At 39.5% G+C, this 27534-nt stretch overlaps 1 long non-coding RNA gene across 3 annotated transcripts in view; it reads right to left on the bottom strand.

The window, feature by feature from the left end:
• LOC115210340 overlaps positions 1-27534 on the bottom strand; it is a 138946-nt gene that overhangs the window by 88918 nt on the left and 22494 nt on the right. The window contains exon 5 of one of the 3 annotated variants that reach the window (XR_004998873.1): positions 27335-27348. The exons of the other annotated variants lie outside the window; for them this stretch is intronic. This is a non-coding gene — a long non-coding RNA (uncharacterized LOC115210340). Of the gene's footprint in view, positions 1-27334; positions 27349-27534 lie in introns of those variants that run through there. 3 annotated transcript variants of the gene reach the window in all.

Genomic DNA, 27534 nt, shown 5'->3' with positions numbered 1-27534 from the left:
TGGCGAGGTGAAATGATACAACTTTCAGGCCTCGATAGGAAAAAGGGTGGCCCGTTCAAATAGCAAGGGAATTATGAGTTGTAATTGTTTGTTTTTAAGTTGTTTTTGAAGGAAGGCCTTGTCAAATATTCTGAGGCCTTTCCTTTTTCAGTTATGGGCCCCGAACTGACGCCATTTCTGAACCTGGTCCCTGTTATAGACCTTGGGGCCAGGTGTCTCATCTGAGGATAATTAATTCCTCCTTTCTTCACGTCAATCTCAGTGGTGATGAAAGAGGTTATGAATGTTGTTCTTCCTCTTGCAAGCCATGTAAAAAGAGAATAAAACTCATTGAGCCATATTAAGGCTCTTTGTTGGACCATTCCTCCGTCTCTCCACCCCTTTTAAAAAATGTACAGTGTGATTTGATGAAAACTAAGCTGCTATTTCTAGCAGGTAACTGAGACCACTGAGAGGATTCTTTAGTGGTTTGTTTATTTCTCATGTGCTGAGCTACATTATAATTAGACATGTCACATGTCACATGGAGACGTCAGCTCCTAAGTGAACGAGTGATGCAACTCTACGTGGTAGCGCTACCTGCTAGATATAACAGCCAAATCTCCCCCAAACTATACCTGCCGTCTTAAGCAGGGGTTTCATTGGGTAATGAAATCTGGTGCACACAATGACTGGGGGAAAATGGTAGTCATGGATCTCCTGTAACACATCTCAGGACCTCCTTGAATGGTGGAGGGAATTGAGGGTTTTTTACCTACACCAAAGACCTAACCGAAGAATTATTAAGCATAAAGCCAAAGACATGGGTATATTACTTCTCACAGCACTAACAGCAACAATGTAAATATAAGGAGGCATAGCAAAGCCGTTAGGTATAGATTCTTTGAGTCACCGTATATTGAGTTCGAACCTGTGTCATTTATGTCTCAACAGCCATGTTCTTCATTCTCCTGTTTAAATATGATAAATACCGTTTTCAGGTTTTAATACCTAAAAACTAAATTACTCACGACTTTAATACTTCTATTCCAGTATGTGTGTGTATGTATGTATGTATGTATGTATGTATGTATGTATGTATGTATGTATGTACGTATGTATGTGTGTATGTATGTACGTATGTATGTATGTATGTTTGCATGTATGTATGTATGTATGTTTGTACACACACACGTCGTTCGTAAATAATAATAATAAAAGGACTCAATACATAATGTAGAGTGTGACTACATTTATTCGATGCCGTTGTTAAATTTCGAAGACTGAGTTTCCAAAATATATATTGTGGGGAGAGACGTGCGTAAATACGTAAGGATAACCACGCACGCACACAACACACACACACACACACACACACACACACACACACACACACATACACACACACACACACACATACACACACACACACACACAGACACACACACGCATGGAGGACTCAACACAACACATTATGTCTACCCTGCATCACAGAAATGTTGTTGTTTAGCCATAATTCAGCCCCTGGTTGAATAAGACCTATGATCAAAAGTGTTCAGGTTGTGAACATCATGTCTTTTTCCCTGGGCATGAGGCACAAAAGATCATATCCGATGTGGTGCAATCTTTTTTCAAGGTGTGATCTGAGAGAGAATCAACACCTATTTCTCATAAATCGAACGATTACATAGAAGCTCTGTCTTCAAGTTAGGCTCAGTCCTTCCCTTTCTGGGTTCCAGCAAAGTAAACAATTTAACTCAAATGTACAAAGTAACAAAATGCACGAACGTATAACCGCGTGGTTCTGTTTGCAACAATACGTGGTTTGAGGTTCGATTTTGTTGCATGGCATTTTGGTTAAGTGTCTTCTTTTACAGCCTCAGATCGACCAAGACCAAAACATTGTCAGTGAAATTTCTTGGATGATAGACTTAATCTGTAACTCGATTTAACCTACCCCCACCTCACTCGTGGGTATTCCTTAACAGGGTCTATTCTGTTGTTAGTATCCAGTTCCAAGAATAACTTCGCAGTTAGAAGGTTGGTAGGAGGAAGTTATTCTCAAACTGACACCTGTTTCGAATGTTTTAAAAGTATTTAACGGACTCCATTAAAGATACCAAATCGTCAGGTCGTGGCGATGAACCGGGCAATGAATTAAATCATTAAACCGGATGATATAAATTATGTGTGATTTAGAATGGTGTGAGCTGCTCAGAAACAATAACGAAATGCCTGTAGGAGATTTGGTAGACCATTACAGAAACAATAACGAAATACCTGCAGGAGATTCGGAAGACTGACACTGTAATCACTTGTAACCACTTGTACCAATACTGTAACCACGTTTCACCTCTAATCCAATTTATCACTTATACATATTTTATAAGGCAGATGAAGCCCTTCACTTCTTTGGCTGCTCATCTAAGAGAAGGCAACTCCATACGATTCCGGCATCCTGTTAACAACTGCGCTCGTGACACTTGTTGCGCAAGACCAATACTAGTTTGAAGGACAAGAGATAGTATGTAATAATACATACTATCTGCTTTGTAGAGTAATTTACTGAGCACTTAAAAAAGGCTAAAAAGTGAAGAAAATCTGGGAGGGATCCTAAAGCAAATATGCCCAATTATACTTAACTTAATTCGGGTAGCCCCTGCGATTCCATGAATGCTGCGAACGCATTGTCTTGTTTTACCTTCATAGCATACTTATGGGTGAAGAGATGGTAAATGTACTTGCAGCAGTGCACTTGCTTTTGGAAACAGACTAGGCGAAGTAGAAGTGGTTAAGTTAGTGTCTCTGCAAAACCCTTAACCAACAAGGAAGAGGGCGAACCACATATTTTAAGTCCAACCTTGAAAACATCATGATAAAATCGACTCTGACGGTATTTGAATGCAGAAATGTATTAAACTGGTTGATCGTTAAACAGAAGAGTATCTAAGTCGTCACTTGACCTGTAAGAAATAACAGCCAAATTTTCCTTATGTCATTATTCTACGCCATAAAAAAAGGAACATGTTGTCTAATGTTTTAGATACCTGACGAACAAAATGTACGAAATGTCCACGGCTTGATTGTTTTTGATCACATGCTAGCTGGAAAGGAACTGACAAAACGTTGAAACAACGACAAAATGTCTAAAAAAAGAAGACCAAAAAAAAAACGCAGTTTATTTGGATTATCAAGTCAAAATTTGCAACTCTAGAGTGGCAAATGAATGAAAAGAAAGAGATAAACTCTCACTGAAGAGATTCTGTAATATTGTTTCAATTCCTACCTGGATGCCAATTCTCATTGGGAAAGGCAAGGATGTTACACATCCCAGAATCAGAAATGCTACTACTACTACATCAGAAGTTCTTAACCTCAGATTCTAGCTAGTAACATCTCGTTCTCATGGATATAAGCCAAAATACATAAACCGAAATAATTTTATATTCAGATAATATTATATTCATGTGTAAACATCTATATACGACTCTCTTTCTCTTTCCTTTTTTTCTCTCTCTCAAGTGTGTGTGTGTGTGTGTGTGTGTGTGTGTGTTAGATCACGCGTGCTACTGGTAACATGGAATCTAGTACAATCTGTTGCAGGGTCTAAACCGGCAGCCTCACTAGGTTAGCCTGGTGAGAAAACCCAGCAAAGCTATAAACAAGACCAGTCAAAAGGACGGATGAATACGGTGTAGGTTCGACGACTATCTAACAATAACATGGACTCTCAGAATTTTCCGGGCTGGTGTTCTCCGAGCTGGAAGCCCACTGGGAGTGAGACAGCCCTCAGCTTGGAATGGCATGAGACATTTTGGGGATCTTTTACATGCGCATGGGATCATGGAACTCCTACGCCCCTGAGCCTTACTAGAGATCTTGTCTGGCCTGTCTCAGAATCAAGTCAGTAGGGTGGAGAGGGTCTGTGAGGTGTTGTACAAGCTTTGTCAGACCTAAAATTTTTCACTGTGATGGTCATGCTCGTCAACAAGTTGAGAGTCGTCATGTATGTATATAAACACACACATCGCGCGCGCGGTTTCATACATACATACATGTATGTATGTATGTATGTATGTATGTATGTATGTATGTATGTATACATGCCTACATGCTTTCATACATACATACACATTCATACATATGTGTGTGTTATAATATATATGTACAGCTAAAAGAAAAACACAATCGAAAACAAAATCAATGCTACATAATACAATAAATACATATGTTCTCTCGTATCATCGGACACTACCGTGCTTCTAGAATATATGTAATGTATACACGATACTCCATCAGCGGAACGACAGAGTTATATGAAATCTTCATTGTGTCTATACACCGAGGTGTAAGAACCGGTGATACAGGGAAAGAGCCAGGAGTCAAGAAAACAAATACTCAAAATTTACTTTGTAAAAGAATTTACAAAAAATGTTAGAATTTTCGGATTAATTTAGAATGTAAAATTAATTAACAGGAATGAGCACTTTTCCAACTTCATTGAATACAACAGAAATATTTTCGCTAATATCATGTATTAACTATTATTCTTATTATAATGTGCGTGAGTGTGATTGTGTGAGTGTGTGTGTGTGTGTGTGTGTGTGTGTGTGTGTGTGTGTGTGTGTGTGTTATGCATGTATGCATCTAATCTTCATGTTCTTTTAAGATGTAGAAATAATATTGTAAAATTGGATCACACTTTATATGAATGTGAAAGTTGCTCTTCAAATGAAAGCAAGAATGCTATAGCTCGAACGTATACAAAGCACACACAGAGAGTTATACATACAATCATCTTTCTCCATGTGATCGGCTTCAAAAACTGTTAAGATACTTGGCTATTTTCCTACTCTTCTTAACATGAAAACAATGGTAGCCTTAATTCACAAACAAAGAATATATATATAAGCATATATAGGTACAGGACGTCATTAACAGTAAACAACATGAAATACGAAAACAAATGAGTTAAATACGCAAATAACGAGAGAGAGAAAAGGACAAGTAATCCAAAGAATGACCCTTCATCAGTTGTCGGCTGTCTATCTACTCCCCATTTCGAGCTATCAACGACAATATGAGTCTTCGAAGGCAGCTGCTCCCATAAATAGCAAAATAAAATTTTGGATTTATGGAAGGTCAAAGTTAGGAACAAAAACAGGACGGTGGAGACATACAAGGAAACCGAATGAAAACAAACATGGAGGGTCGTTAGACCTGAATGAGGGGAAAAATAGTGAACTCTGAGAGAAATATTTTCTTTGAAAAGAGAAAAGATAGAAGAGAGAGAAATAGGAGACGTCCAGTCCTTAGAACGTCCATATATATATATATATATATATATATATATATATATATATATATAATGGTAAAGGAGTGAATGATTATCTTATGAAACATATTCGAGGCTCCGACGAAGCTATACGGCGTTACTCAAGCACTCAACTATGAGTCCACAGCATCTTAAAGCAGAAACCGCTGAAAGCTAATGTAGTTCATTAGATAATTGCTTTTTCCTTTGTCATCTCATTTTCTTATTACCGCTCTGTACTCGACTAACGATTCGTTCTGGAGCAAATGTATATTGAGCTCTATACTAGGTTACTAGCCTCGCAGTGCCCAAGCGAAATACATCTGTATATATAATGATGATTGCTTCATCTTGACAGATGATAGCCGTCCCATTAACACACACACCACACCCCATCACACAGCACAATCACTCCGCTGATGAGCCCTCAGATGTCTTTTAAGACCAGCTGCTGACTGACAGGGCTTACAACACTAGTGACAGATATTTATTCAAGTTTCTTCTATATCTTTGCCTTTTGGAATCTGATTGTGAAGGAACATTTTTGTGAACTAGCGTATGTCTTTTAAGTTCAGATATTGTCTTTCAAATTTTGTGACATATGACACAAGTAGTAAGAGGCGGTTGGTGTCCAAGATTATTACCATTTCAATTTTCATGATTTACGTATCCTGCTTTTGACAACAGAATACGATCACATATAATACATTTCCAATGTTTACTGATGATTACAGCTCCAGTCGTTCCTTTGCGACAGGCCCTTTTAAGCTCAGACAGCTGTATCATCTTTTCCTACCAGGATTTGTAACCAGTCCTAACAGCACCTCTCCACATTTTCCCAATCGCTTTTGTTCATATCTAGTTTCTTCAGGTTTTCCTACACACAGTCTTTATACCTTTTCCTCGGATTATGTTGTGGTCGCTTACCAAACTTAAGCTCACCATAAAAAGGACGCTTTAATAATCACTCATCTGTCATTCTAATAATATGTCCAATTGATCTCACTTGAGCCAAGAATACATGTTGTTCAATTGAGTTACAACGTGCCATGCGCAAAGCTTCTGTATCTAGTACGAAACATTCCCACTTTACTCTTAAGATACGTCTGAGGCACTTTTGATGAAATCTCTCCAGCATTTTTATATGATGATTGTAAGTGGTCCACGTCTTACTTGAATAAAGAAGTGCAGTCAATACACACGCTTCATAGACACTGGTTTTTGTCTGCAGGGAAATACCTCTATCCGCCCATACTCTCTTTTCGAGCTTTCCAAATGCAACACTTCCCTTCTCTGTGCGATAGTATATCTCTGTATCAAGACCACCACATGTGATTTATGCCAAGAGATAGTGGTCTTGATGCAGATATGTATGTTGCGTTTTGAATTTCGTCTGATGAGACGAAGATAAATCACATGTAATATGTTGTAATATTGCACAAACATTTATATTTATATTCATATTTATATTTATATTCATGATATATAGGACCATATATTGTTGAACCAACCGTAATGAAAAAATAAATGTAATACCATAACCTCCGTTCCTGGACTTACCAGCGGCGAGCTGGCAGAATCGTTAGCATGCCGGGCGAAATGCTTAGCAGTATTTCGTCTGTCATTACGTTCTGAGTTCAAATTCCGCCGAAGTCGACTTTGCCTTTCATCCTTTCGGAGTCGATTAAATAAATACCAGTTACGCACTGGGGTCGATGTAATCGACTTAATCCGTTTGTCTGTTCTTGTTTGTCCCCGCTATGTTTAGCTCCCTGTGGGCAATAAAGAAATATATATATATATTTGTGTATGCTATTTGTATATAAACGTATACTTCGACGGCATCCGCCCTGTAAACAATCTCAGGAACGGTCGAATTCTGTTTTCTGATCTATTCAGTATTCGCTTCCCACTTAACCTTATTTCCCTGGTTTCCCTTTGAGAGTTTTAAAACTTCTTTTCAATAATTTGATAGAATTTTAAAAATGAAGAATAATAAATAAATGAATAAATAAAATAATATAAATATAGAAGTTTATATTATTTTAGAAATTTCTCAATTTTAAAATTTACCAAGACCTCGTATAGTAAGTTATTTTGAGGAAATAGCTTCATTCTAGAACATTGGCGGAGTTTGGGAAAAAGAAGAAAACTGTAAATAGAAACACATGCACGCATGCATCTCTCTTTCTCTCTCCCTCGTTCTCTGTATGCACGCGCACGCACACACACGCATACACACACGCACACACGTAGAAGGAAATAGTGACGTGTCAGAGTCGACCTATTTTCTGTGTGAGGCTGTTGGGGTCTTATTTTTTCGTGCAGAGAAATCTCAGTATCTTCGACTCCCGGACTGAACGTCACAGCATAGTACCAAAGATTCCACCTCTCCATTTAGAGTAAGGACCAACATTGTAACAGCTTAGGGTTCAAGCTTTTCAATTCGTTGCAAAAGATATACGAGGCGTAGATGTGAATGAATTCAAAAGACAAATTTTTATCTGATATACCCCTATGAACCTCCACCGAGGCAAAAAGCGCAAATAATGGCAATGTTATACAGCACACTTAAACACCAGAACTGCATACGGAAGGAGGGCTGTTGAAGTGAAAAGTAATAACTAGTAATCACATAAATATCGTTGCTCCAACCTGGCCACTGCCTTTTGAAACAAATAACAGCAATAACATTTTTGAGGTTGTTGGGGTACTTTCAACAAAGTCTCGAATAAAACCGTCTTAAGACCTGAGAAAACAAATCTTTTCCCCATTAGCTTGTCTTTTCATCTTACTGGGGATTCTAAATAACACGATCTAAATACTCGTAAATTATTTAATTAGTTGAGCAACCAGACATTAACAAAAGTTATTCATGCTTCCTTAGTGTAGCTAGAACAAAGGGAGTTAATGCTGAACGAGACACCAAGATTTGTTACAAAATACCATCTGGTAATCCAAACAGATAGACACTTCGCTCCGTGAGTCATTTTGAGTACTTCTATGTGGTCGTACAATCTGCAATAAACAAGAGCCAAATCCATTTAAAATCGCACCTTACTACCTTAAAAAGAGAAAGAACACATTAAATAATGTAATCTGTATATACTGCTTCAGCAAAAAAAGAAAGAAAAAAAACAAGAGGACAAGGGGACAAACAAAACCTCTGATTTTGTAATAATCAAGGTAGCCTAGAGGCTAAACACGAACGACAACAATGACAAGATGAAATTGGTCGCTCTACCCATAAAGAAACATCAGCCAAATCTTCAAATCACATACCGTCATAAAAAAAGGGGTACTGTTTGATATAAAGTCATTCTCAAACCTGCTCCAGACTCTGCTTTATGCTGCTACTATAATAGCTTCTGCACTATTCAGTTATTGCTGTTTCCAAGCCAACTAGGCTCCATACTACCCACTACGCATAGTCCTTCTTTCCCAGAATATTGGCCCACCACTCATGTCTTTCCCATAAACGCTGATTTACAAAGAGTTAAGAACATCTATTTGTATCAGTCTTACCAGTCTAAGGGTGAGGGGTCTACGACGACCATGGGCATTACTCCTTCCTCCAGATTCAGTAATTAAAAATTAGCAAATAAATATAGGGAAGGGCACATTAAGCAATATAGTCCCTAACATGAAAAAACAAAAAATAGAATGGCATAGTCACGGCTGAAATGGTTTTGCTCATAGGTTTTCCCGATTAGGACTGACCAGGTACTAAACAACAACAACAGCAACAATAATATATCCTCTAAATTGTCGCTTGACCTGCAAGAAATAGCAGCCAAATTCCCAGAAAAAACATTATATCTGCAGTCTTAGATGAAAGAATGGGAGTATAACATAATAGAGTCCTTGGTCCCTGTAAAAAGACGGGATATTGAGGCTTAGATATTTGATCATAGGTCTTTTCAGTCAGGTCTGATCGAGAATAAAAACAACTACAGAAGCGCAGTAAAAGTGAGGATTGCCTCATTAATTTGCATCTTTAAGTTCAGTTCCTGCCATGGATATAGTTTGGAGAGGAATGTAAACAGCAAAACACTTTGCACCTATATCAATTAAGGCGCGAACCTTTTCAGCCCGATTAAATGAAATTTTGCTCTGTATTAATTCCGTCAATAAAGTTGATAGGGGAGTGTTACTTATATGAAAACATGTAATTTAGTTCTGGTTACATGATTGTCTTTGATCTTTTACTTGTTTCAGTCATTGGACTGCGACCATGCCCTCTTTGGGCACCACCTTGACGGGTTTAGTCGAACAAATTGGCCCTTGTACTTATTTTTTAGGTCTCATACTTATTCTATCGACTCCCTTTCCAGAACTGTTAAATTACATTGACATAAATAAACTAACACAAGTTTCCAAGCACTGGTGGGTGGGGGGACAAACACTTATACACATATTATGAAGGGCTTCCACGCAGTTTCCGTCTACCAGATTCATTCACAAAGCATTGGTCGACCCCGGGTTATATTATAAAATACTTGCTTAAGATGTTGCACAGTAAAACTGAACTCGAAACTTGTGTTCGCCAAGTGAGCTTCTTAACCTCACAGCCATGTCTGTGTATAGAAAATAATTTTATGACACGATATTTCAGGGAGATTTTTATTTAGGCAACCCATCGCGGGTTGCCTAAAAAACACGCGACCTGTCATTGCTTGCTAGTAATACACGTCATAATTTCGTCATCACCGCCCTTAATGAACAACATGAAGACAACTGAGCCCCTACAACACCGAGTAAATTTCAGTATTTACCAGCTCATCAACATTATGAATAACAACTTGGACTTCGGCTTCGTAGACAACTAACTTATATATATATCCGTTATGTAGTGTCATTGGGTAATGTTTTTACTACACAGGTTTGCGTTTGGGTCTTGTCAATAAATCACACAAAAGCAGCTCAGTCGTTATCAATAAACTGCATCAAGTGAATGATAACATAGCTAATATATTGATTGGACGTTTGGAGGCCTGAACGAGAAATCAGAAAAATAACACTGTAGTCGTCCTTCGTCCTTCGCCATCAGTTGTCTGGGCATAATACAGGAGGAGAGCAGTCAAGGGTAGAGAATGAAACTTATGCCTGTTGAGACAATATGTACATGGTAGAGCATAGGAGGGAGGACTGACCAGAAGTGTGGAAGGTGGAGAACGGAAAAGAGGGAGAGTAAGAGGAGTTGAGAATGAAGGAAGGAAAATAATTGCAAAACTGAGCGTGTGAGCGTGCACATATATATCTTTATATGCGCGCACGCGCGTGAATGGATAGAAAGATAAATGTATACACAACATACGCGTATAGAAATACATGCACACACACGAGCATGCACACATGCAAAAGAGAGAGAGAGATTGAATGGAATATGTAACAGAGTAGGTAAGTGAACAGTTTAGCAGGAAGATAGATAGATAGATAGATAGATAGATAGATAGATAGATAGATAGATAGATAGATAGATAGATAGGTAGATAGATAGATAGATAGATAGATAGATAGATAGATAGATAGATAGGTAGATAGATAGATAGATAGATAGATAGGTAGATAGATAGATAGATAGATAGATAGGTAGATAGATAGATAGATAGATAGATAGATAGATAGATAGGTAGGTAGATAGACAGATAGATAGATAGATAGATAGATAGATAGATAGATAGATAGATAGATAGATAGATAGATAGATAGATAGATAGATGGATAGATGGATGGATGGATGGACTGCTTGATTAGTTGGATGATTGACTGATTGATCGATTGATTGATAAAGTGAAGAAGCGTGAGTAGGGATTGAGAGATAGTTGGAGAGATATAAACAAACTGAAGAGAATGTGAATGAGCAAGTTTGTGAGTGTGTGTGTGTGTGTGTGTGTGTGTGTGTGAACGGATGAGGAGGGAAAATATATGAGGAAGTGAGATGTAAACAGAAACAGAGTAATGTGGCGCAATGATGGTGGGAGACAGAAAAATAGAGAAAAATGAGGGAGAAATAGAAAGAGAGTGTTGTGAGATAGTGAGGAAAGAAAGAGAGGTGAGACATGTAGTAGGGAAAAAGAAGCAAAAGAACGTATTTAGTAAACAATATATTCAAAGAGAAAGAGAGAAGTACAGAGAGAGAGAGAGAGAGATGAAGAGAAATAGACGGAGAAAGAGAGAGTGAGTGAGTCTGAGAGAGAAAAAGAAAGAAGGAAGAAGGAGCAAAGAGACGAAAATAGGGTTTTCAGAGGATCACTTTTCGCTCACAGACAAGTCACTTATTGCATTCTTCTTTCTATCTCTCATTCAGTCTTTCTTTCTCTAAATTATTTCACTGCCATTATCACACACACACACACCACACACACACAAAACTGCATCACCGTAATTTAAATAGGCGTATATTTTCTATATATGGTATATTCGAAACTCAGTTTTTTCCGTTTATTTCACTGTGACATCGGTCATAGCCCCAACTAATTACTAACTATTGAGCACACTCAGTGAATAAATGCTTCAATTAGACGACTTAAGATTAGCCTTGTGGGGTCCATATGTGCCTAAGTAGCACCTGTATACACACACACACACACACACACACACACACACACACACACACACACATAAAAAGAGAGACATACAGACACAGACAGATAGAGAGTGGTCACCCGTAAGCGAGTGTGACTCGGTAACAATGTACCTAACTTTCGCATATGGCTTTAGATGTTTATGTAGTTGCAAGCAGACGTAGACACTCTCTTGGCTTTCCCACCCTTTGATCTAGTGGCACATACTGAGTGTAACAAGTGGAAGGAGAGAGAGAGGGAGTTGTACCCGTGCATGGTGGCTAGTATTCATTTCAATTGAGTAGACTGGAGCAAGAAATGAACCTGTGACATTACGATCGTGAACCGAACATCCTAATCACTACACCAAGCGTTCTTTTTTTCTTCGGGCCTAATGTACCTATTTGTTTACTACCCACAAGGGGTTAAACACAGAGAGGACAAACAAGGACAGACAAACGGATTAAGTCGATTATATCGACCCCAGTGCGTAACTGGTACTTATTTAATCGACCCCGAAAGGATGAAAGGCAAAGTCGACCTCGGCGGAATTTGAACTCAGAACGTAGCGCCAGACGAAATACCGCTGAGCATTTCGCCTGGCGTGCTAACAATTCTGCCAGCTCGCCGCCTTCGGGCCTAATGTACCTTGAACTAGTATTACAGTCTAAGTTCATGTTCTTAATAAACTAGACTTGAAATACCTTTAACCATTGGCGTACTGAGTCGCGTCTAGCCTAAGGATAAACTAGAACAACGAGGGGGTGCATAAAGTAATATAATCATAAAAATAATAAAATCCCGTTGACCAGTTTAACAATACCACCTGGTACCTTGTGTGCCTTTAAGGGAGTACCCTGTTGCAAGCATTCACAATAGGTCTCCAGTCTGAGGATACCGTCCTCTCCCTTTCACACCAGCCTTAGAACGTCTCTAAAGGGGCAATAGATACTGCCTCCAGTTTAAAAGATAATAATGCAATACATTATGTTTAAATAAATGTTGGGATGAATTGTGACAGCTAAACCGCCTTTGATCCTTGGTCTTTTTGCTCAGAGCAAACTCGGAACGAAACCAACACCACAACAATCTTCAAAAACAACGAAGGACACATTAGATCAGATGTTTTTAATTATTATGCCGCATATGGTCAACAGGTGTGCTGCGAGGTTTTCAGGCAAGTCAGAAAATATCAAATGAATTGGAAAACTTTATTGTTTCTATGACACCGCGGCGTTGAATGTTTATTCCTTTGTGGCGAAATAAAAGACGTGGAGCGGCCATCTCGGTTTTAAATCCGTTTTAATACACATCCCTCACACATTCAAACACACATACACACACATGCACCTGTAAAAAGATGATGGTGTACCCTAACACTTTAAGCACTTTGTTCAGTATGCTGAGAAAAGATAAAGGTTAAAGATCGCTGCATTTGATAATGTAGTCTTAGGTACACAATGACCAAATAAAAGTTGCGACTGTCAAGGTTGGTAAGTCCGTTTAATTAGAATTGACCTGGGGCTATGCCAGACCAACAATGAGGAAGGTCTCTGTAGTTTTAGATACACAAAATCTCTTCATAAAAGTTACGGTGGCCAAGGTTGGAAAGTCCCTGGTCGCAGGTTTGCTCGGTCAGATCTGAACTGGGGCTAAAACAGAACATTAGATAATCTAGTCGAAGATATACAATAACTGGATAGAAGATGGGAAGGTAGAAACTGGAATATCTTTAATTGTAAGTTTGGTCGATGAGGACTGAATTGAGTCTAAACCACTACGACATACATACAGACAGACAGACAGACAGACAGACAGACAGACGAACTTGTGCATCAGTTTGTAAAAAAATATTGAGTTTGGTACAGTGCATATTTTGTATGTGAGTTCGGTTCAAACGGCTGTAGGTTGCTGTAGACTATACCCACCAGGGACAAATATTGGTATCAAATTTTGGCACAAGGCCAGCAAGATCGGGACGGGGGTAAGTCGACTACATCGATCACCAGTGCTTAACTGGTACTTATTTTATCGATTCCGAAAGGATGAAAGGCAAAGTCGACCTTGGTAGAATTTGAACTCAGAACGTAAAGATAACGAAATGCCGCAAAGCATTTCGCCTGGCGTAGTAACGATTCTGCAGCTCGCCGCCTTTCCATGGATAAGTATCAGCTATAGATATTTTTTTAAATTTATCAATTACATACAAAATTTCAGTCATTTTAATAACTCACTTCAACTTAGAAGGCTTTATAGAGTTCACAGCCTGCTAGAAATTGCAGTCAAATGTTGCTTATACCATATCCTGTTGCCACCTTATTAAATGGCGAAAAAAGGAAAGACGCATTGGATAATGTAGTGCTAGATAAAGTATGTAGAAAAAAAAATGATGGAATGGTCACGGCTAGAATATCTTAAGTCTGCTCGACCTAGATTTAACCTGGGGTGGGGTGGGGGAGAAGGTAGTTAAAGATCGCGATTAGAATTACCCTTAATACCTAAAAGACAGATCGCAATCACACGCTTACATTCACCTGAACGCGGTGCGTACATGCATGCATGCATGCACATGCACACACGCATGCATGCACGCACATACCCCTACACCCAGAGATATATATTTTTTTCTTTTAACTATTCATTCTGTTTATTCATTCATTTATTATACACGCACCCAAAAGTGTGGTGATACACAGCAGAGTAGCAGCGTAGCACTGAACACCGAACCCCGAACCCTAGCTGCCTCAATTCATTAATTTTCGTGCATGCGCGCGCACGTGCGTAGTTCTATTCATAATTTTTTTTTCTACTTTTTTATTTTCCAGGCGAATCTTTCAAGTGAAAGCGCCGAGCACATTATGAATGGTGAAATAGTTTACATTCATTGATGTTGCGACTGGGTCTATATGAGTCGATATCTTGCTTAGCTTGCCTTGTTACCATCCTGCTGTATTATATCTAGGGACTTCCTACGCCTCCGCCTTTAGTTTCAATGCATGCACACAAGCGCGCATGCGTGTCTAAATGCGTGCCTGTGTGCGTGCGCACATGCGTGCGCATGCATATTGCCTAGCAAGTGTATATTTTAGTTCTAGCAGGCAGGCACTGTCTTAATTGAAGCTGAGAGTGTTGTTATTTTTGTTATTATGTTGATGCGATGTTATTGTCGATGTCGGCCAGTAACTTCCATATATGGTTTGCATCATTCATTAATGGGACGAGAACTGGCAGAGCTGATGAAATACAAAATGAAACTGCTCTCTCTCTCTCTCTCTCTCTCTCTCTCTCTCCTTTCTCTCCCCTCCCTCTCTTTCTCTCTTGTTTTCTTTGTTCATAAATGTGTTCGTGTGTGTGCTTGCATACATATATATGCATGCATATATGTGTGTGCATGCATCTGCGCGCGCGCGTTTCCAATATGATTCATTCACTTTTTGCGAAGTGTTTGTATGTGTCCATATGTATAAATATATGCATGTGTAAGCCTGTATATCTGTGCACACATACACACGGTGTGTTTATATATATACATGTATATATGCAGAAACACACACACACACACACACATATATATATTTATACTATACACATACATATATGAATATATATATATGTATGCATGCATGTATATATGTGTGTGTGTTTATATGTATGTATGTATGTATGTATGTATGTATGTATGTATATACATATACACATACATACACATGCACATGTGTGTGTGTGTGTGTGTGTGTGTGTTTGTGTGTGTGTGTGTGTGTGTATGTGAGGTTGTATTTTAAGATGAGACTTTATTCAGAGAGATTTTAGTTGCTGTTTCTAACAGGTCGTATGACCATAAGGAGGCTCCGCTGCTGCTACTGCTGTTGCTGCCGTTGTTATTGTTGTTGTTGTTGTTGTTGTTGCTGCTGCTGCTACTACCACTACTACTACAACTGTTGCTATAGCTGCTGCCATTGCTTATGTTGTTGCACTACTGTAATTATGGCGGTGCGTTGGAGGGGGGGAGGGAGCTCGTGGAGGTGGGGGAAAAAGGAGGAAGGGTAATTAGTTTTCCACTAATGAATTAAAAGAGAACTCATGGTAGAAAGAAGATAGAAAGAAATGCAATGGTAGTGGGGGGGGAGAAAGATAAGAATATGAAGGTGGTGGCGGTGGTGGTGGTGGTGGTGGTGACGACGACGAAGTAGAAGAAGAAGAAGAAGAAGAAGAAGAAGAAGAAGAAGAAGAAGAAGAAGAAGAAGAAGAAGAGAAGAAGAAGAAGATGATGATGATGATGATGATGATGATGATGATGATGATGATGATGATGATGATGATGATGATGAAGAAGAAGAAAAGAAGCACAACAACAACAATCACAACAAAATACACTATAGATAAATCAGTTAAAAAGCTGAGGTGCTGGAATGAATGCCGCTCTAGAAAAGATTTTGTTTTTGTTTTTTGTTTCTTTTTAGTTTAGTTGAAATTTCCTTCTTAGTTTCAGAAAGAAAACGAATTATTGCAGTAATTATTAATAAGCTTCACAGAAAAGGGGAGATGATTTTAAGAAATTAGAAATTAGTTTCTTGAAGTCTATTGGTAAGCTAAGGGGAAAGAAATATTCACTTTTGTTTGCACGCATGGGGCAACTGTAGGCATGTTTCAGTCTATTAGACCTCATTAGCATAATATAGTCAACTGGAATAACATGCATGGTAACAAGGACCAACTAAGCGATAACGAAACTGGAATGCATTTTCGAATTCGAAGCATTCTTGGCTGTGTGGTTAATAAGTTTGCTTGACAACTACGTGATTTGGGGTTCAATACCACTGCACAGGGTTTTGAGTCAGCTTTTTCTACTATAATCGCGAGTTGATAAATGTCTTGCGTGTAGATTTTAGTAAATGTAAACTTTTCAGAAAGACACACACTCACACACACACACACCACACACACACACACACACACACACACACGCATATATAAACACACACGGCGAGCTGGCAGAGACGTTAGCACGCCGGGCGAAGTACTTCGCGGTATTTCACCCGTTGCTACGTTCTGAGTTCGAATTCCGCCGAGGTCGACTTTGCCTTTCATTCTTTCGGGGTCGATAAATTAAGTACCAGTTACGCACTGGGGTCGATGTAATCGACTTAACCCGTTTGTCTGTCCTTGTTTGTCCCCTCTATGTTTAGCCTCTTGTAGGTAATACAGAAACATATATAAACACACACACACACACATTTAGATATTCCAGTTATTTAATCGCAGCCATACTGTGTTTCACCTTGAAGATACTCCCCTCTTTTTTTTTCCGAACATCGAAAGCATAAGAAGAATGTGTTTACACTCACAGCTAGTCTTTCCTAATATCTAAAAAAATAATTTCATTCCTTTATATTCACGCTATGTTGCGCAAAATATATAAATATTTGCGTGTTTCGTTTATGCTGTATCGTGGTTATGTGTGTCCTACACATCAGTTGTTCGCCCAATAGAAATCTAGATAAAATATGCACCCTACTGGAATAAGTACTGGGGCCAATAATCATCCAACTAATTGAATGCAATACCCCAATCCAACGATTAGGACCAGTGAAAGAAGAACTGACTAAATGAGAGGAACTGGGTAATCTATTTTCTTTCGGGAAAAGTTTTCCCGTCTCTTTCGGTCTCTGTTCCCCGTTTCTATAAATGAATGCGGTGATTCTGCTACGAAGTGTGGTTTCCCGATAATTTAGTTCTTGCTGTTGCTTGTGTTGTTTTCGATCGCTCATTATCTCCACTGGTTTTAATCTAGAAGAGTCCTTAGGTTTTTCTGTTAGTGCCTGGTAATGAGGACGGGACGTTTATTTATTTAATTAATCATTTTGACTACTCAAGAGTTTTATCTGTGCCACTTAATGCTGCACTGCTGCATAGAACCACCAGTCTTCAGGATTTGTTGCTGTCTTTGTCCTTTTACTCTTTATTGCTAGAAAGCTTTTAATTTGGTTTTTACCGCAGCATTTGTCGCAACAGGGGTTTCTGCTTTGGATGCCAAGTTTCTCTCAACTCCTTCCACAGGATACCATTCTGGTATTGCCTTGTGGTCTAGCGAAGACACGGGGACTTGCATGTTCATGCTGACCCCCTTCCCACAGCATACCACGAAACATTACACCGGTGCTAATCACCTGACAATATTGTACCACAAAAGTGACTGAGAGCCAGGGATCAAAACTGCTGCCGATGTCTCTGATTGTGACTCTTGCGCTTCTTCTTATCAAATATTGAGGAACTAGCTCATGGGCAGGTGTGCCATGTACAATTTCGGCTAAAATCAAAAGTGATGCTTATGATGCCATACTCCCTCTTCCATCCCAATAAAGGAGATTTCACTTAACAAGTCCGCTGAGGCTTTCTTTAAATCTCTTATCAATGGAACAAGGAAATCCTCCGTGCCTTTAACAAGGCACAATTGCATTACTTTCATCATTTCGCGCAATTTTGATAAATTGTGAAATGCTGGTGTCCGTCTTGTAGACAAAAGATTGACATGCTTTGATTCTTTCATCAAAAAGTTGCATATCTAGGGTTTTCTTGTTCAAAAGTACGTTAGCGAACGATGGCGCTTCGCAACTGTGTTGTCTTTTAGGCTTTTTTTTTTTTTTTGTTAAAATGTCATTTTCTTTTCGATTTACTGTTTGTTTGTGCTCGTTAATATTTGTTTTAAAATTCTTTGATTCTATTGTTTTGCTTTCTTATGTGTTATTTCTTTTGGGAGCAGTTCTCTACACAATGAGAATAAATATCCCCATATAACTGAAAATATTCATTCTCACGAGGACAAGCTAAACTGATTGCTTGTTTAACTGAGAGCATGTCTGAGGAAGCTACTAGAGAGAGAGTAATGGTCTTATGATTGCCCCTAGATGGATTCACTCAGAGGCAATGCCACGTTTCAAAGAGCACCGTTGGATGCAACCGCCTGACTTATGTCTCTTAAAAAGACATGCGGCCATTCTATTCTCATACTTGTCAAACCATTTCGAGATCACGTAATTTAGAATACATCATTTCATGAGCAACGTTGTCGAAGGTATTTCCATAGTCGAGATATATGGCATCTATATTTGAATGATGGTATAAGACCTGTTTGTGGTAGCTACTAGCTGAACCGAAAGCGTGCTGAGCACCAGCTAATAAATCATTTTCTTCTAAGAACGTAATTAGTTACCCTTTGATAATTTGTTCCATGACTTTCCTGATACGAAGTCAGAGGAGTAAGTTCGTGTGTGTGTGTGTGTGTGAAAAATGGGTTATAAAATGATTATGTATGCGAAGCATAGTCACCGAGTAGTGCTCAAAGAAATACGAATCTTCAACTCCAGCTTTTTCATTAAGGTTAGGCAGTGCAGAGGTGGAGAGTTGACTATAAGAGCGATCATCATCGAGCACGTATGGCATAAGAAATAAACACAAAAAATAACAAACGTAAGGAATGTATTTATATGATGTGGTCAAGTCTTTTGATAACATCAAACTTCTAAATTGAAAAAGCATCTTTCCATATAAATACATTCCTTACATGTGTTATTGGTCATCTTTCATCTTATATGGGGCATATCACATCATATCATATCATATATCATATATATATATATCATTGTTCAATTTCTTTCTAGAGAAAGAGCCTGTTTCTAACCTAGATCCAAGGCTTCGTCATTGGAATTTCAACATCAACATCTGGGCCTCTTTATATATATGTATGTATGTATGTATGTATATATGTATGTATGTATGTATGTATGTATGTATGTATGTATGTATGTATGTATGTATGTATGAATGACTGTATGTATGTATGTATGTACGTACGTATGTATGTAGGGCTAAAAAACGACTGAAACAAGTAAAAGGCACATGCGCACAGACACACACACTCACACACACACAAACACACACAAGAAAAACAACAGGAGAACATCATTGATATTTCAACAGAGTCATTCCAACGTGCATTTCATTAATGCAATATCTCAGAACCTCTATGCAACATTTCATCAGACACACAAATAGTATTTGTCGAGCATACGTATATATTACAACATAGAGTGTGCGTGTATTTTTGTATATACAAAGTGCGCGTGCGTATGCGTGTATTGCATCCTTCTCTACTTCTTCCCTCGTGCATAGAACATTTCTTTGAAATTCTTTATACATGCAAAGTATTCTAACTGGTTTTGCTAGGCCCTTTTTACATGTTTCAATAGAATTATTTGGGAACCCTTCAAACCTTCTCACTAATATCAGGTCATTTAATTTCTGATATTATATTTCTCATATTATAACTTCCTTTATATCGATGTAACTGATGGTTGCCACTTCCTCGTATTGAGTGTTGTAGAGTTTTTCTACTTTATTTATCTGTGTCGCATCGGGGCTATGCAAACGTTTTTGATTCGTTCATTCAGTATTTCACTTGATCCTTTAGAGGCTCTAAAATCGATTCTTTTATGAATTTATAGCAAAAGTTAGAGTCTTTAAACCTATAATTTCTACACCCTTGGATTCCTGTTCTGAGTTCTTCCTTTGCGATGTTGAAAATATTTTTCTCGATTTCTGAACGCATACTTTTAAGTGAGATGCATCACTGTCCATAGTTTGGTGTACATTTAAACGATTTATGAGCTTTGTTCTTCGTCTCAGAACTTTTCTAACTTTGGGTATAATATCTTTTGACCATTGGACTTCCTTTGTAGGACAAATTTTATGCACAGAGCTTACATTATTATTAACATAAATTGCTTCAGTTTCATGTCATGTATGTGTATTTGTGTGTGTGAGAGTGTTTGTGTGTGTGTAACTATGTAAATATGTATATATATTTGTATGTACACACACACACACAGATATCATTATCGTTTAACGTCCGCTTTCCATGCTGGCATGGGTTGGGCGGTTGGACAGGAGCTGGCCAGGTAGAAGACTACACCAGGCTACTGTCTGTTTTGGCATGGTTTTTACAATTAGATGCCCTTTCAAATGCCAACCACTTCACAGTATGGACTGGATGTTTTTTTTACATACCACCAACACCGGCAGGATCACCAAGTAACTTGGAAGACAAGGAATTTTTGAGAGGGGGAGGGAACATTGGAGAAGGTGATCTTGTGTCAGATGATGAAAGGTTAGAGTATAACAGAGAGGTAGAAATAGGTGTCTTGCTACAGAGGAGGTACACGGTTACCTGGCCAGAGAGACGGGGAGGGGCTATAATGATAGCGAGTAGAATATTGGGTTAAAAAATCCGTGGACAAAAAAAGTATAATGGTAGAACATCTGTAAACATGACAAATGTTCTACCATTATACCAAAGTAATCCTTCGTATTTTCTCCATCTATTTTTTGGAACAGCTGAAATAAAAATCGGTGGTGTTGAAGTATTTAGTTACTTTCTTCATTCTGGATTAAAATCTCGCTAGGTGTGTATGGTTAGTTGGGCTAATGCTCTCTATTCTCCTGGAAACTGATATAAAATTGCCCCTAGGTATGAACCTATAATATCAGGTGGTTAAGATGCTGAACTCATGATCATAACCTTGTGAACACGATTCCTCGACCGGATGGGAAGGTTAACCTTGCGACTGACTGGAGTCTGGTCCAGTGGTAAGATTTTTACTCTTTGTCGCTTAACGTCCCAGAAAGTGATGTAAAAGCTTTTTTGCTTCCAAACAGATTTTAACTTCATTACTCTTTTATTTAGCTTCCCTATCTCAGCGAGAAATAGCAACTAAATCTCCCCCAAATCACACCATACCGTCTTATATAAGGCAGGGCACATTCTAGGGCTACATTCTAATGTAGCCCTAGATAAATTTATAAAAAACAAAATGAGCTAATAATGAGCTAAAGGAAATAATTGAAGTAGACCAATGACAATACTTTAGATCAATATGTTAAGAAGCTGACATGCTGAATGGTCTATGCAAGAAACTAGAAAGTTTCCTTTCTAGTAAAGGAAGGAGCACAAAAATTTAGAGGTAATTGTTAGTGACTCACAAAGAAAAGGGGAGATAATTTTATCTCCTATTTATGTCGTCAGTTGACCAACCAGAAGTAGCTGTTAAATTTTTCTCGAATCATAACGTATTGTCTTTAAAAAATGACAAAGAACACATCGTGGATAGAATCGTAAGAAAGAATGTCTTTTGATTATAGGTCAACTCAAACAAGACTGAATTGGGGGGGGGCTATACACCACCACCACCAACAACAACAACAACAACAACAACAACAATAACAACAACAGCAACAGCAATTACAACAGCTTCAAATTTGAAACACGCAGACGTTTGTTCGTTTCCACCAATAATTTCATCACCATAGTCTCCATTTCTGCCATCACCTTACTCCCACTCAATATTTCTTTCGTTCTTCCTATTTCCCCTTTCCTACTCCTTCTCCCAGTTCCTCATCGTTCCCTTCACATCCCCTCCACACACACTGTGTTTCTCTCTCTCGCTTTCTCCCCCCTCTCTCTCTCTTCCTCTCTCTCTCTCTTCATTCCCTTTTCTCCTTCATACTTGGCTTTGCTCACTCACGTAAAAGAAAAAAATTGCCCCTCTTCATTAAAACATCTTCAGTATATTCAGCCTAGCTCTCCAAGGGTGGGGAGTACGGGGTTTAGGGTTAGATAGGAGGATGATGAGGAGGGTAAGGTGTAAAGAAGCAGCACGGTTCTGGTGGGGCTGGTGACTGGCAATGGTGGGTTGGAGGATCTGACAGCTTGCCATCCGTTCACACTTTAACCTATCAGAACCCACGATCTCTTCTTTTTCGCTCCATTCATGATTTTTTTCCCTTTCTTTTTTTCTCTCTCTGTATCCTTCCATTCATCAAATCCGATGCTGCACGCTCCCTCCCTCTACCCCACCACTATCACTATTGCCGCTACTACCCTAACCCCTCATACACAGAATACTCCCTCATAAGATCTGCCGCATTTGTCACTACTACTACTACTACTACTACTAATATTGTTAATAATAATAATCATACTTCTGCTGCTGCTGTTGCTGCTGCCGCTGTTGCTGCTGCTGCTGTTGCTGCTGCAGCTGCTACGATTACAACCACTACTGCTGCTGCTGCTACTACTACTACTACAACTACTACTACCACCACCACCACCACCACCACCACCACCACCACCACCACTACTACTACTACTACTACTACTACTTCTACTACTACTACTACTACTACTACTACCACCACCACCACTACTACTACTACTACTACTACTACTACTATTGTTAATAATAATAATCATACTTCTGCTGCTGCTGTTGCTGCTGTTGCTACTGCTGCTGCAGCTGCTACGACTACGACCACTACTGCTGCTCCTGCTACTGCTGCTACTACTACTACTACTATTACTACTACCACTACCACTACTACTACTACTACTACTACCACTACCACTACTACTACCACTACTACTACTACTGCTACTACTACTACTACTACAACTACTACTTCCATGCTGTTACTATAAGTATCACCACCACCACCACAATTACTATAAATGTCCGGCACCCCCTCCACCCCCCCAGTCGAATTCTGCAACCCTTGCCAGCTAACACCAACACAATAACCTTCAATAGTGTTGCCACCACCAAGAACATCAACAGCAACATCAACAACAAACAAACAACACTGCCAACACCGTCATCACCAACACTAGCAATACGATCAACAACAGCATCAACACCACCATCTGTGGCGCCAACAGCAATAACACCATCTCCCAGTAACACATAAAGAAAGCACCGACGGCATCGCTTAATTATCAACAAGAACAATGGGAATTCTGCAAACAAACACCCCGAACACCATCGTCAACAATAATACTATCAAACAAGTTTACATACAGCAACACCAAAAGCATTAACACTGACATCACCACCACCCACATGCACCATCAGCAACACTATCAACACCAACACCACCTACATCAACGTCAATACCACCAACAGCATCAACACAGTTGCCGCAATCACCACCGGGAACTCCACCACCACAACCACCACCACCGCCATCACAACCAGCACCACCGCCATCACCACTATCATATACTTCTTGTTTCTCCTCCATCATCAATATTTCTTTTTCTCTTTGATTTTCTCCTCATCTCTCACTCCTGCCCCTCTCCACCCCTCTCTCACATACGCTTACACACACACACACACACGCGCGCACACACGCACGCACGCACACACGCACGCACGCACGCACACGCTGTCTTTCTCTTGCCCTTCTTCCATCTCCGCCATAGCCACTATCCACAACAAGCAACTATTCATTGATGATGATTCTCAATCCCGCCCCTGCACGCCTTCGCTTCCCGTCACAATACTAACAGCATTTAATGAATGACATAGTCATTAGTGCATCGTATATAATTGATTCAAACATAGGCACTAGGCCTGAAATTTGGGGAAGGGGATCAGTCGATTATATCGACCCCGGTACTTGACTGGTACTTTATTTTATCGATCTCAAAAAGATGAAAGGCAAGGTTGACCTCGGAGGAGTTTCTATTCAGAATGTGAAACACTATAATTAATTACCGCAAGGCATTTTGCCTGATGTTCTAACGATTTTGCCAATCCACCGGATATAATTAATGTCAAACTACAATACAATATCTTGTTATACTTCTTCCGGTTCTGAGTTCAAATCCCACCAAGATCAACTTTACCGTTTATCGTTCCTGGATTGATGAAATAAAGTACCAGTTATGAACTGTGGTCCATATAAGTGGTTGTGTGTCGTCATGTGAGGCCAGTGATCTGAACTGGGAGACTCTTACTCCAGCACATGCAGGAATTTTTTTCTTTAATTTATGGAAGACCAGCAGTTTCTTATACAATACCAACACCAACACCAACACCACCATCAACAGCATTATCAACGCCACCACCAACATTATCAGCGCCACTTCTTTCACCATCAACACTATCATCACCATCAGCATCATCAGGATCATCACCACAAGCATTATCAATACTAACAACGACACCATCAACACCACCAACAAAACAAACACTACCACGACCGCTAAGACTCTCGGCACCACGACCTACACCACCAACACTACCACCAAGACCTTCAATACCAACAGAAACAGCACCATCAACACTAGCAGCACCAAAGACACCAACAGCATCACCAGCACCAACAAGAACACCGCTGTCCATACGATCAACTCTGTTAGCAACACCATCAGCATTATCAGAAATATCACAGATGTCAATAACACCACCAACAACACCACTAGCACTCGCACCGATACCATAAACAACACCACCAACAACAATAGCAACGCCACCAATGATGTCTTAGAGAAAAGCATGATCTTGATAAAGTTAAGCACCAAACCGTCAGAAAGCAAAGAGCCGGAATAGATACCGTCAGGCGTCATGTCCAACACTCTAAGAATTCCATGTATAGATAAAGGTACCAGGATTGCTACATTTATCTGTAAACAACCAAAGAATAAAAGATTGCAGTGAGCTGAAACAAACAGCGCAACATATTCTATCCGATCTTCTATCCATTCTGCGAATTCGCAACCTTAAAACGATTACATGTCTTCACCAAATTTGTGAATTTGTGCTTATGTTAGGAATCAGGAGACTATAGACGATTTGGCAAGTCCTTGGCAAAGCAGTGTTATAATGGAAGAAGGGCACTGCTTGTTTGATGCTCTCTCTAAAGACACGGAAGTATGAATAATCGAAATGCACGCAGGGTGACTAGTCTTTTTCTGTAAAGTGGTTCCAATGAAAGATGCATGGTAAATTCGTTTGAAAGATTTGAAGGTAAACATTTTCCCTTTCAGACCAAATTTTCGTTTACTTTGAGTACCACTTTTGAAAGAAATCGAGAGTAGACATGGAAGAGTTGCATAACGTGGCTGAATTAGTCTACTCTGAGTGTGCTTTTCTAAGTAGGAAGAAACTGCTAGAGGATACTTCGATCCCTTGAATGTGGTAGAGTAATCCAGGCGCAAACAACAGTACAATAGAAAATATATTAGCCTGTTGTTACTGAACATTCATAATTTTGTAATTTGCCAATCTATCCGAAACGTATGTAAGCTGGTTAAATAATGCATAATTCTCCATTCCTTTGTTCTGCACACACACACACAAACAAACACAAATACTCACAAACACACACACATTCTCTTCTCAAAACCTCGCATAAAGGGTCCAGCCTATCATCAGTCCTTCCTCTGTCGAGAAGTTCTTTTGGTTTTGCAAGTTAGAAGGCGAGGCAAACTTGTGCGGAGCCACGAAAAAATACCCAGTCCAATCTCAAAGAGGTGTCAATAAGAATGGATTCCAGGTGGAAGCACTCCGTCGGTTACGACGACGAGGGTTCCGGTTGATCCGAATCAACGGAACAGCCTGCTCGTGAAATTAACGTGTAAGTGGCTGAGCACTCCACAGACACGTGTACCCTTAACGTAGTTCTCGGGGATATTCAGCGTGACACGGCCCTTTGAAATACAGGTACAACAGAAACAGGAAGTAAGAGTGAGAGAAAGTTGTGGTGAAAGAGTACAGCAGGGATCACCACCATCCCCTGCCGGAGCCTCGTGGAGCTTTAGGTGTTTTCACTCAATAAACACTCACAACGCCCGGTCTGGGAATCGAAACCGCGATCCTATGACCGCGAGTCCGCTGCCCTAACCACTGGGCCATTGCGCCTCCGGATTCCAGGTATAGAAACGATGTTAAAACTGAGAAAGTGGATCATTTTCACTGGTTTCTTTAGGTGGCTATTTTATAGTACCTTACATGAGAAGATATTGCTGGGCCCTACTTCAACTCCATGTCCATTTCCCTTCATGACCCTCCAATATAAAGTAATCGTTTATTGGAGAGAGAGGGAGAGAGAGAGAGTAAGAGAAAGAGAGAGACAGACAGAGTGATAGAGAGAGAGGGGGAAAGAGAGAGGAGAGACAGACAGATAGGCAGACGGATGGACAGACGACGGACAGACAGCAGAAACAGGGAGAGAAGGGGGAATCGATCGCAATATTTGACTGATACCTCACTTATCGATATTGGAATGATTAAAGACAAGCTGAGAATGAATGCGTGCACTTCTGTGCTTGTGCATTTGTGTTGAAGGGGTGGAGATGTTGCAGGTGTATATAAGTGTTTACGAATGTGTACTTGTAAATGTGTTTATTGGAGAATGTGTGAATGTATATGATATGTCCATATGTGCATGATTGTGCTTGAATGCATGTGTGTGTATTTGGGAGGGAGAGTGAGAAACGGCATTGTGTGTGCGTGTGTGTGTGTGTGGTGTGTGTTAAAAAGTGTGCGGTTAAGAACCGTGCTCTGCAACAAGTGTGGCGTGGTACCCCAGGCATATGTATACTTCTATAACTCCGAAATAAAGCATTTTTTTAGCACTGGAAATCTATATGGTCGTCTGCATCTGAGGAGTGCGGTTTCTTTCAAATTGATGTAATGTTTTCAACGATCGATTAATGGAGTCGCTTGAAACGGCCGTAATGCATTGATACCTGGACTATACCGAACTGGCTTGGTGCCTCAATTTAAGTATCTAATTCAACTGAATCTTAATCAGACGCAGTGTAATGACTGAAACAAGTAA

The sequence above is a fragment of the Octopus sinensis genome, linkage group LG4, assembly GCF_006345805.1.
Source record: "Octopus sinensis linkage group LG4, ASM634580v1, whole genome shotgun sequence".
Taxonomy (NCBI): Eukaryota; Metazoa; Mollusca; class Cephalopoda; order Octopoda; family Octopodidae; genus Octopus; species Octopus sinensis.
Note: the sequence above shows the minus strand (reverse complement) of the source record. Positions and strands in the feature narration are given on the sequence as shown.